This window comes from Sphaeramia orbicularis, chromosome 22 (assembly GCF_902148855.1).
Source record: "Sphaeramia orbicularis chromosome 22, fSphaOr1.1, whole genome shotgun sequence".
NCBI lineage: Eukaryota > Metazoa > Chordata > Actinopteri > Kurtiformes > Apogonidae > Sphaeramia > Sphaeramia orbicularis.
Genome location: NC_043978.1, coordinates 14,583,284 through 14,594,703, shown reverse-complemented (window position 1 = coordinate 14,594,703; position 11,420 = coordinate 14,583,284). Strand labels below are relative to the sequence as shown.

The following is an 11,420-nucleotide window of genomic DNA, read 5'->3' as shown; positions in this document are numbered from 1 at the left end:
GACTTTCATTGACCAATTTTTCATCAAATCTGTAAACCTCAGTCATAGCCTAAGTATCAAGAACCTGTAAGTCTTTCTGTGATTACTACTACTACTACTAGGACTCCTGACATGGGGCGGGCGTCCCATCCCGGTGCGTTGAGCTGACCAGGCGAACCAGTGTTTTCCATCGCTGGCGGTCTTGTGCCAGCTGCTCTGCGTCCTCCATGGTAACTCCATGTTGTTGGAGGTCGCCTGCAATGACGTCGAGCCATCAGGTGCGGGGCTTCTCTTGTGGTCGTTTCCAGTCTGTGGCCTTTGGGTCAAATTGAAGGATGGCTCTTGTTGGATGGTCAGGAGGGAGGCGGAGGACATGACTGAACCAGCGGGTGTGACGTTGTGCGGCCAGGCTGGATGCTTTGGGCTGGCATGTGCGGGCTCGAAGCACCTCGTTCTGGGATTACTCACCTGAATCTCTTGCATTATGGTGAACAATTTCAAAGTGCCATCCACCATAAACCAAACCCATGTGTTTATATTCAGACTGGGAGGTCACTTGGGCATCTTCTGAATTTTTTTGTTGCAATGTGCATTGTGGGAAACGGAGGCTCGTGCTGCCACTGTAGGCGGCTGGGAGGTTCACGCATATGGTATCAGCTTGACTCGACTCGACCTTTTTGCGTTTCCATTACGAAAAAGGGCCTGGAATCTGGTACCCGGTACTAGTTTTTTGGTATCACCTCCGCCGAGGTTCCTGGACTGGGGACCAGATACTAAAACGTGACGTGTAAACACTGCAGACCACTGATTGGTCAGACAGTCATCTCTGTGACCCGCCGTTTTACAAAAAACAGATGCAGAAGTTGACAGTAAATATAGCAGTAGGTTGATCCACATGATGACAGCCCAAAACTACACCATGGTCTGTCAAGGAGGTTCAGACGTAAAAATTCAGCGTGAGCTTGACAAGACAACACGCAACGAGTGAGTTTATCAGCAACTCTCTGAGCAGACGACACAGAAGTAACGCGCCGCATCGCTATGACAACCAGGTACTGTAAAGTCTGTAGTATCCTGTACTGGAAACGGTCTCCAGGAATAGGATAGAAAATAGATGCATTGTGCTGTTTTTAGCTTACCGGCCGACAGGCCCTAAGCTATTGTCGTCATGCAGCGTCTGGCGTTGTCTGTCGTCATCTGTCGTCCGTTACAAAAATTTCAATCGTCTTCTTCTCCGAAACTACAATTCCAATTGACTTCAAATTTGGTTTATAGCTTCTTTATGATGATGTCAACAAAAGTTAGTGAAATTATTTGGATCCGGATCTGATTCTGGATTTGGTGCGACTTTGAAAAATGTCCCCATTATAAGCGATAGGAAGTGAATCGATGCAATAACTCAGTAAATATAAATGATATCCAGTGTAAATTTCTACAGTCCAGCCCTGATGGGGAGATGACCAAAACATAATGGCCACATGCTGATCAGGATCTTCTTCTGGATCCGGGAACTTACGGAAAATTTAACATGGGCTCTTATGGGGAAAAAATTTCAATCATCTTTTTCTCCCAAACTCCAGTTCTGATTGACTTCAAACTTGGTATACAGCTTCTGTATGAGGATGTCAACACAAGGTATTGAAATTATATGGATCTGGATCTGATTCTGGATTTGGTGTGACTTTGAAAATGTTTCCCATTATAACAGATAGAAAGTGGATCGATCCAATAAATCAGTAAGTATCAATGATAGCAAGTTGGAATTTACATTTTGTACAGATCTGATTGGAATATGACCAAAACATGGGCTATTTCTGTAATATAATAAATACACAGAACTGGGTGATAATAAATGCCATCTGGATACATTTCCCAAAGCTTTTCATTTGGCCGGTAAGCTACAGGGCCATTGGTCCTATTTTTTTCACTGGACTCAGCTGTAAATGAAAAGAATAGAGGTTGGTGCTGAAATGGCAGCGTTTCTTCTACATGGATGAGTTTGATTCTGAAGCTTATGAAGATATCAAGTTATTACCTCCGCCAAGGAGGTTATGTTTTTGCCGGCATTGGTCTGTCTGTCTGTGTGCAAGATAACTCAAAAAGTTATGGACGGATTTGGATGAAAATTTCAGGAAATGTTGATACTGGCACAAGGAACAAATGATTAAATTTTGGTGGTGATGCCGGGGGGGCACTGATCTGCCTTGGTGGAGGTCTGTGCTCTGAGTGCTTTTCTAGTTATCTTTGCTAAGTTGCCATTTGTTGATCTACAGTTCAGACTAAATTTTAACAGATTGGATACAGGTCACACATAGGCAAAAAATCCGATTTGGGCCTCATTTGTCTGCAGTGTGAACGCAGCCTTAGAGTCAAAGAAAAGAAGTGATAAAAATAGATGAAAATAGATGCATTGTGTTGTTGTTTCCATTGGACTCAGCTGTAAATGAAAAGAATGGAGTTCGATGGTTAAACGGCAGCATTTCTTCTACACGGATGAGTTGGATTCTGAGGCTTGTGAAGATATAAAGTTATTATGGGATGTTATTATCTTTGCTAAGTTGCCATTTGTTGATCCACGGTTCAGACTAAACTTTAACAGATGGAATACAGGCCAGGTTCTAATAGTTTTGGATTTTTCATTATAGTTTAGACGAAAACGAAGGGAATTTTATCCATAATTTTTGTACGTTTTAGTTAGTTTTGTAAACACACAATACAGTTTCAGTTAGTTCTCATTTTTTTCTTGTCATTATAGTTTTTATTTGTTTCAGTTAAAGAAAATGTTTTTTCAATTCTAGTTTTCGTCATTTCGTTAGTTTTCGTTAACGATAATAACCTTGGATCCAGGTCACATATGGGTAAAAAAACCATCCGATTTGGGCCTCGTTTGTCTGCAGTGTGAACGCAGCCTTAGAGTCAAAGAAAAGAAGTGATAAAAATAGATGAAAATAGATGCATTGTGTTGTTGTTTCCATTGGACTCAGCTGTAAATGAAAAGAATGGAGTTCGATGGTTAAACGGCAGCATTTCTTCTACACGGATGAGTTGGATTCTGAGGCTTGTGAAGATATAAAGTTATTATGGGATGTTATTATCTTTGCTAAGTTGCCATTTGTTGATCCACGGTTCAGACTAAACTTTAACAGATGGAATACAGGCCAGGTTCTAATAGTTTTGGATTTTTCATTATAGTTTAGACGAAAACGAAGGGAATTTTATCCATAATTTTTGTACGTTTTAGTTAGTTTTGTAAACACACAATACAGTTTCAGTTAGTTCTCATTTTTTTCTTGTCATTATAGTTTTTATTTGTTTCAGTTAAAGAAAATGTTTTTTCAATTCTAGTTTTCGTCATTTCGTTAGTTTTCGTTAACGATAATAACCTTGGATCCAGGTCACATTTGGGTAAAAAAACAATCCGATTTGGGCCTCGTTTGTCTGCAGTGTGAACGCAGCATCAGTGTAGAAGTTGTGAAACTGGTCCAAGTGGCTTCAGTTTCATAAACATCCTCATCTTCCTCCTTCTGAAATCATTCCACAGCTCATTCAACTGCCCACTTTGAAGGAGCCCCCTTTGCTTTGTGGGTTTTTTTGTGAACGGGGTGCGGGGAGGCGCTTGGACCATCCGTCACTCGTTGCCTCCATCGGCCCCCGAGGGGGCGGCGCGCCGAAATCTGATCTCCCTCTCCCCGCTGCTGCTGTTTGTCCCGGCGGCGCGCGGCCCGGCGGAGGGAGGCTGAGAGGCAGCCAGCAGGCATCCCGGCCCGTGACGGGACTGTGGAGACCCGGGGAGGGGGGGGGAGTCAAGTGCGCGCATCTCACAACCACTGCGCGTCACCACCTTCACAATAAAAGACGAAGCAGAGTGGAAATAAGTGAATGATAGTGATTTTAGACAAAAATACATGATCACATTAAAATAAACAGATTTAAGTTGTAAAAAAAAAAAACAATGACAACAATAAAATATCATGTTATTTATTTATTTTATTTTTTTTAATAGTTTAATGCTCAAGTTCAGTTGTTTTATTCAGACTCAATGCAAAGTAATATTTCACATAAACCTATCCACTTTATTAGTTTATTTCATTCATGTACTTTTCCCTTCAGTGTGACTTACCTGATTTCAGTTGGATATGACGTAACATCCATATGATTCTATATTTTTTCACTGGTATGTAAACAGGGAAGGTTTTTCAAAGTTCCAGGTTCCTGCATTGGTAAAAAGGGGTTATAGTGGAGGTTATTTTACCACTATTTTATATGAATATTATAATACAACCTTCAAATATAATCTTATAGGATGAATGTTTAATAGGAGGAAGACGATGGTGATATTTAAAAAATAAATAAATAAATAAAAACAAAATGAAGCCACTTGTGCCATTTTCACAACTTCAGCTCTTTACTTTTGCCAAATCTAGAATGCACAGGTGTCATATTTCTCCTCAGGGGCAGCTTTACTAAAACCCTTTAATAAAACCCTGATTTTTTTTTTTTTTTTTTTCAGATTTTTTTGTTATTCTTAATTTTTTTTCATGCTATTATGACCTTTGTGCATGTTCAGTCCACTTTAAATTCTGCTGAAACTCTTGAATAACCCCACTGTAGGATCAATAATATCATATGGTTGATGTTTTGGGAACTATTTAACTTTGTCTGACTGAAATTAAATCAGTTGTTTTATTATTAAACTGTTATTTATTTATTTATTTATTTTTAATTTTTTAAAATTATTTTATATATTTTTTTAATTTTTTATGCATTTGTAGGTTTTTTTTTTTTTTTTTTCCAACTTTAACAGTCTATTTTAGAGAATTGTTTATAAATAGCCAGGATGCTAAAGGTTGTTTTTTTTGTTGTTGTTGTTGTTTTTTTGTTTGTTTGTTTGTTTGTGTTATAGATGAATTCTAAAGATTTAATATATTTTTCAAATTCCATTAGGAAGATTTAAAAATTTGGGTGTGTTTTGGTGTATATATATATATATATATATATATATATATATATATATATATATATATATATTTTTTTTTTTTTTTTTTTTTTTTTTTTTTTTTTTTTTCTCAACGTTATTGAAAACATTTAAGTATACAGTACAAAAATATGAACAAACAACAAGATGTCAAAAGGGAAAAAAGCATTTGAACATATAAGTTTAAGAAAATAATGAAAGATACAAAGCATAATATATAAATGATAGTATAAAAAAGTAAATAAAAATTACAGATCTAACAAATTTAAATAAATAAACACAACAGAGAGTTCAGTCAATATTAAATAATCGTTTATAAATAGCCAGGGTGTTATGCATCTGTAGGTTTGCGGTTCGGTTACGCGCAGGATTACGTCACCGGCTCATCCACCAATAACTACTTTTACATTGAAAAGTCCAACCGGAAGCGCTCGTGCCTCTTCACCGGGGCTGTTTTGACGAACGGCAGCGTGCAGCTCGTACTTCACAGGCAGCCAGCGGAGGAGAGACACCAGTCCGAGTTGGCTGATCCGTGGATACGAAACCCACCAACTGGCACCAGGACCAGGACCGGGAGCAAGGAGCCGCGAACCGACCGCTGCGTCCCCGAACCGCCTCCGCACGCGCACCCGAGCTCGAGAGGATGCACGCGCTCCGGGGCTTTGGACACTTTGGACAGCAGTGCGCACCGGAAAACAGGATTTAGTGCAGAAGAAGTTGGCTTTCAGAGCCGCGGTGCCCGAGCCGAGGACCCTCTTCGCTGTCAAGTCGTGAGAGGGATTTCGGACCTTTTCTTTTCTTTTTCTTTTTTTTTTTTTTTTTGTTCCTCCACTGTCGCCAAAAGTGCTCCACGAGGAGTGGGGACGCACGGATTTAAGAGTAGTTTTGCGGGTTTTTGTGCAGTTTTCTGGATAATAACTGAATACTTGGAGGCATCTGAAAGGCTGAGATTTACTGTCAGAACAGGATACTTTGGGTAAGTATTATTATTATTATTATTATTATTATTATTATTATTAAAGTAGTATAATCATAATCTGGAAATGTAGAATATGAGATTCCACTTCCTTGTAGATGTGAGTCAGACAGGTTTGGTTCCAGTCTCTGTTGGACCAGCTCACAGTCGTGCCATCGCACAGGTGGCGCATTAGGAACGGCTGCTCCGTCCCGGTTCCGTGCGTAACAATGTTCCGTCCGACCCAGTGTGAGCGCACGGAGGACCCAGTCTGCGCGTATTTCTGTCACCTTGGTTTGGAGAAGGCGCGCATGGGTTTCTGATTGCTCCTTAATTGTAGGTGCGCGATGCGTGGCGCAGGTTGGGTGAAATTACGCAGGGCTGCAAAGCTGCGTCTGTTAGGATATTTTTCTGGAACCGATAATGGATTGAGTTTAGTTTATGAGAATTTTTTTTTTTTTTTCCAGAATTATTCTCAGATTGAATCCACTGAAAATATTCACAGCTTCAGGAAATTCATGGAATAACAAGTGAAATCTATAGTTAATAACTGAGATTTACGCATGGATAATGATATTTAATGTGTTCCAGGGGTTAAAGATGATTGTTAGATGCGTCTAAACGAGTTAAATCAAATGTTTCTATGCGTAATATTCCTGAAAAAAGTCCAAATCTAGACTTTCTTCTCCTTCATCTGCTCGTTTAGATGAACACGCCTTGTGTCTTCACTGCAACAGTGACGTCTTCCCTGCTTAGGAGCAGAAATATGAATTACACATCAGCTTCTTTCACTGCGCCGCGCTCTCTAATGCCTCTGATCATCTCTGAAGTTTCTCCAGAAAGCCTTTTTTTTTTTTTTTTTTTTTCTTTCCCCCTCCCTTTGAATGAACGAGCTGTGCGGTTCTCCTCTCTCAGCAGCAGATCAGTCATCCTCTCTTCAAACACATGCGCTTCAATAGGATTCAGATGGTGATTTTGGCCACTCAGCTCAGCTTTGACTCCCCAGCATGTCAAGTCATCACCGAGGAAAATTAGCAGATTATAGCATCCTCCTAAACAAAAAAAAAAAAGGTCTGGAAATGAGATTGGGGACTTGTATTCCATTTCAGAGCCAGAAACAAACGTGCGCATGATAATAGTTGAGCTAATGCTGCAAATTAATTGCGTCTATTGACCCGAGAAATAACGCACGCCAGTTTGCTGCGTTTTCAATCAGAGTGGAGCCTCAGACACATTTCTGTTCCAAATGAGACTCTGATTACCTCTTTTCATTACCCAAATTGGCCTGAGACCATCGCTGTGTGCGCAGTTTTTGGTCCCTTTTCTTACCTTTTCACTGCAAAAATCCAAATCTTATCAAGTGTATTTTTCTCATTTCTAGTCCAGATATCTCATCACACTTAAAAAAAGACAGAATCACCTAAAGAGGAACTTTTCAGGGAGATATAAGAACTGATTTTTAGACTAAAGATCTTGAAAATCTGATTTTAAGACATCTTACAACGATCATTTTCACTTGTTCCACTGGCAGATTTTCTTTTTGCTTAATTCAAGTTCAAATATCTCACTGAAACATAAGTGACTGTTCCAGTTAGAAAAGTGCGTAAATCTGTCTAATTATCTGTAATATTCAAACCTTCTGTGTTGCAGTTTGGAGTTTATTGAACAGTTTGAGCCCTTTTACCTCCTACGGTGTCTCTGTGTGATATTATTTCTTACTTATAATAACCCTGGAACAGTCACTTATGTTTCAGTGAGATAGAAGAACTTGAACTTTACTTGAATTAAGCAAAAAGAAAATCTGCCGATGGAACAAGTGAACATGATCTTGGTAAGATTTCTTAAAATCAGATTTTCCAGATCTTTTGTCTAAAAATCAGTTCTTATATCTCACTGAAAAGTTCCTCTTTAGGTGATTCTGTCTTATTTTAAGTGTGATGACATATTTGGACTAGAAATGAGAAAAATACACTTGGTAAGATTTAGATTTTTGCAGTTTTCTCTTTCAGAAACAGTGCAGTAATAGGCTGGAAGTTCACAAATTTTAGAAAAGTGCAATTATCTGTAATATTCAAACCTTCTGTGTTGCAGTTTGGAGTTTATTGAACAGTTTGAGCCCTTTTACCTCCTACGGTGTCTCTGTGTGATATTATTTCTTACTTATAATAACCCTGGAATAGACAACTTCCAGCCTATTACTGCACTGTTTCTGAAAGAGAAAACTGCAAAAAATCCAAATCTTACCCAATGTATTTTTCTCATTTCTTGTCCAGATATCTCATCACACTTAAAATAAGACAAAATCACCTAAAGAGTAACGTTTCAGTGAGATATAAGAACTGATTTTTAGACAGTAGATCTGGAAAATCTTATCTTATTAAATCTTACCAAGATCAATTTCACTTGTTCCATCAGCAGATTGTCTTTTTGCTTAATTCAGGTTCTTCTATCTCACTGAAACATAAGTGACTGTTCCAGGGTTATTATAAGTAACAAACAATATCACACAGAGACACCGTAGGAGGTAAAAGGGCTCAAACTGTTCAATAAACTCCAAACTGCAACACAGAAGGTTTGAATATTACAGATAATTAGACAGATTTACACACTTTTCTAAAATTAGACAACTTTCAGCCTATTACTGCACTGTTTCTGAAAGAGAAAACTGCAAAAATCTAAATCTTACCAAGTGTATTTTTGTCATTTCTACTCTAAATATCTCATCACACTTAAAATAAGACAAAATCACCTAAAGAGTAACGTTTCAGTGAGATATAAGAACTTATTTTTAGACAAAAGATCTTGAAAATCAGATTTTGAGACATCTTACAAAGATCATTTTCACTTGTTCCATCGGCAGATTGTCTTTTTGCTTAATTCAGGTTCTTCTATCTCACTGAAACATAAGTGACTGTTCCAGGGTTATTATAAGTAACAAACAATATCACACAGAGACACCGTAGGAGGTAAAAGGGCTCAAACTGTTCAATAAACTCCAAACTGCAACACAGAAGGTTTGAATATTACAGATAATTAGACAGATTTACGCACTTTTCTAAAATTAGACAACTTTCAGCCTATTACTACACTGTTTCTGAAAGAGAAAACTGCAAAAATCTAAATCTTACCAAGTGTATTTTTGTCATTTCTAGTCCAAATATCTCATCACACTTAAAATAAGACATAATCACCTGAAGAGGAACTTTTCAATGAGATATAAGAACTTGAACTTTGCTTGAATTAAGCAAAAAAAATGTGAAAATTATCTTGGTAAGATTTCTTGAAATAAGATTTTCCAGATCTGTTGTCTAAAAATCAGGTCTTATATCTCATTGAAAAGTTCCTCTTTAGGTGATTATGTCTTATTTTAAGTGTGATGAGATATTTGGACTAGAAATGACAAAAATACACTTGGTAAGATTTAGATTTTTGCAGTGTACGTGTACAAAATAGTCTGTTTTTTGCTCTTATTCTACAAAAAAAGCTATTTCTACTCAGGTATTGACAAGGCAAATGAAAGTCAATAATTCTAACCCTATGCTTTAACAGTTTGTTACTATAAATGCTACATATCAGTGCTTTTGTAGGAATTACTCAGACTTTTGGCATAAATTCCGATGCTGATACTGGGACCTTATGTATCGGTTGGTACTCAATACACTGCAAAAATCCAAACCTTACCAAGTGTATTTTTCTCATTTCTAGTCCAAATATTTCATCACACATAAAATAAGACATAATAAACCTAAAGAGGAACTTTTCAGTGAGATATAAGAACTGATTTTTAGACAATAGATCTGGAAAATTGCTCCAATGACAGATTTTTCTTGCTTGAATTGAAGATCTATTGTCTAAAAATCAGTTCTTATATCTCACTGAAAAGTTCCTCTTATGCAGTAATAGGCTGGAAGTTTTCTAATTTTAGAAAAGTGCGTAAATCTGTCTAATTATCTGTAATATTCAAACCTTCTGTGTTGCAGTTTGGAGTTTATTGAACAGTTTGAGCCCTTTTACCTCCTACGGTGTCTCTGTGTGATATTATTCCTCACTTATAATAACCCTGGAACAGTCACTTATGAGCTTTATTGAGCTTCATTGGTGTTGAAACTGTTCTCAGACCCCATGCTGTGCCTGTAATATTCAAGAGAACGATTTACAGTTACATTAAAGGAGTTAATGGTGTCTCCCACAGTGTCAATATAGGATCCCAAGGTCTCATAATGTGGCTGAGAAAGCGTACATGGTGACCTGATTAACCCATAAAGACCTAAACATCCACCACCGACTGAAATAATCCACTGATCTAAACTGTTTAAGACCCGTTGATTCACTAATTCTATCAAAACATGTAAATAATCAGTGTAAAATACAGTTTGTCATCTTTTCATGGTCATCGGATATGACCCATTTGGACGTTCAGAGGCTCAGTAGTTACCGTGGAAACACTGTCATCTTCTACAACATTGATTCACCAGTAAATCCCATGGAAATGCTTGGTTCATGTTCAGTTAATGATACATTTTGGTGAAAAAGTCACTTTTTATTCAGTCTTCTGTGTGTCTCATATAATAACCCTCAACTTTAATCTGAGCTGTCATGAACATCTAAACGGTCTGTGAATTAAATACAGGAAAATACCTGATTCACAGTGAAAAATATGCAAAATACAGAGGATAATATTATAATAAATGGAGATAAATCACTTAAAAAAGGTTAAATGTACAGAAAAATGCATTTGGGAACTGCCACTAAAGTAACACTGGGTCTTTATGTGTTAAAGTCATGTGATCGTTTAGACCAGATCAGTCCATCCTGAAGTTTGAGCGGTGGCCAAGTCTAGTATCATGATTGACGGCACGGAACGAATTACAGTTCTTATATCTTCAATATCTGTTGATCCACTAATCCTGTCAATACGTGCAAATAATTGGTGTAAAATGCAGTTTTTCATCTTTTCACGGTCATCAGATATGACCCATTTGGACGTTCAAAGGCTCCATAGTTACCGTGGAAACACCGTCATCTTCTACAGCATTGATTCCCCAGTAAAACCCATGGAGTTGGATCAATGACAGTGGATGGAGACACTGGGTTTATGTTCAGTTAATGATAGATTTTGCTGAAAAAGTCACTTTTTCTGCATTTTTCTTAACAAAATTGAATAATAAAGCAACAAAATAATAAGTTATGTGGATATATTAAGGCACAAACTGAATAAAATGGAAGAAAAAGTTATAGAAGAGGTGACAAAATGTAGAAAAATAAACAAAATTCCCTTTTTCTTCAGTTTTCTCTGTTTTTGATATAACTGTCAACTTTATCTGAGCTTTTAAGAACATCTTCATGGTCAGTGAATTAAATAACTGGAAAAATACCAAATTCAGAGGATAATGTTATAAATAAATAGTGATAAATCACTAAAGAAAGGTTAGATATTGGGAAAATTTCAGTTGGGAGCTGACATAAAAGTAACGCTGGGTCTTTATGGGTTAAACTTCCAGGTCACAGAAG

The 11,420-nt window shown here is 37.4% G+C and overlaps 1 protein-coding gene across 6 annotated transcripts in view; it reads left to right on the top strand.

Annotated features, from left to right (window-relative positions):
- Positions 1 to 5,483: 5,483 nt before the first annotated feature.
- fgfr3 (fibroblast growth factor receptor 3) overlaps positions 5,484 to 11,420 on the top strand; it is a 205,133-nt gene continuing 199,196 nt past the window's right edge. For all 6 annotated transcript variants that reach the window (XM_030126739.1, XM_030126740.1, XM_030126738.1 and 3 more), the window contains exon 1: positions 5,484 to 5,930. The gene's annotated coding sequence lies outside the window, so the exon portion shown is untranslated. The remainder of the gene's footprint in view (positions 5,931 to 11,420) is intronic.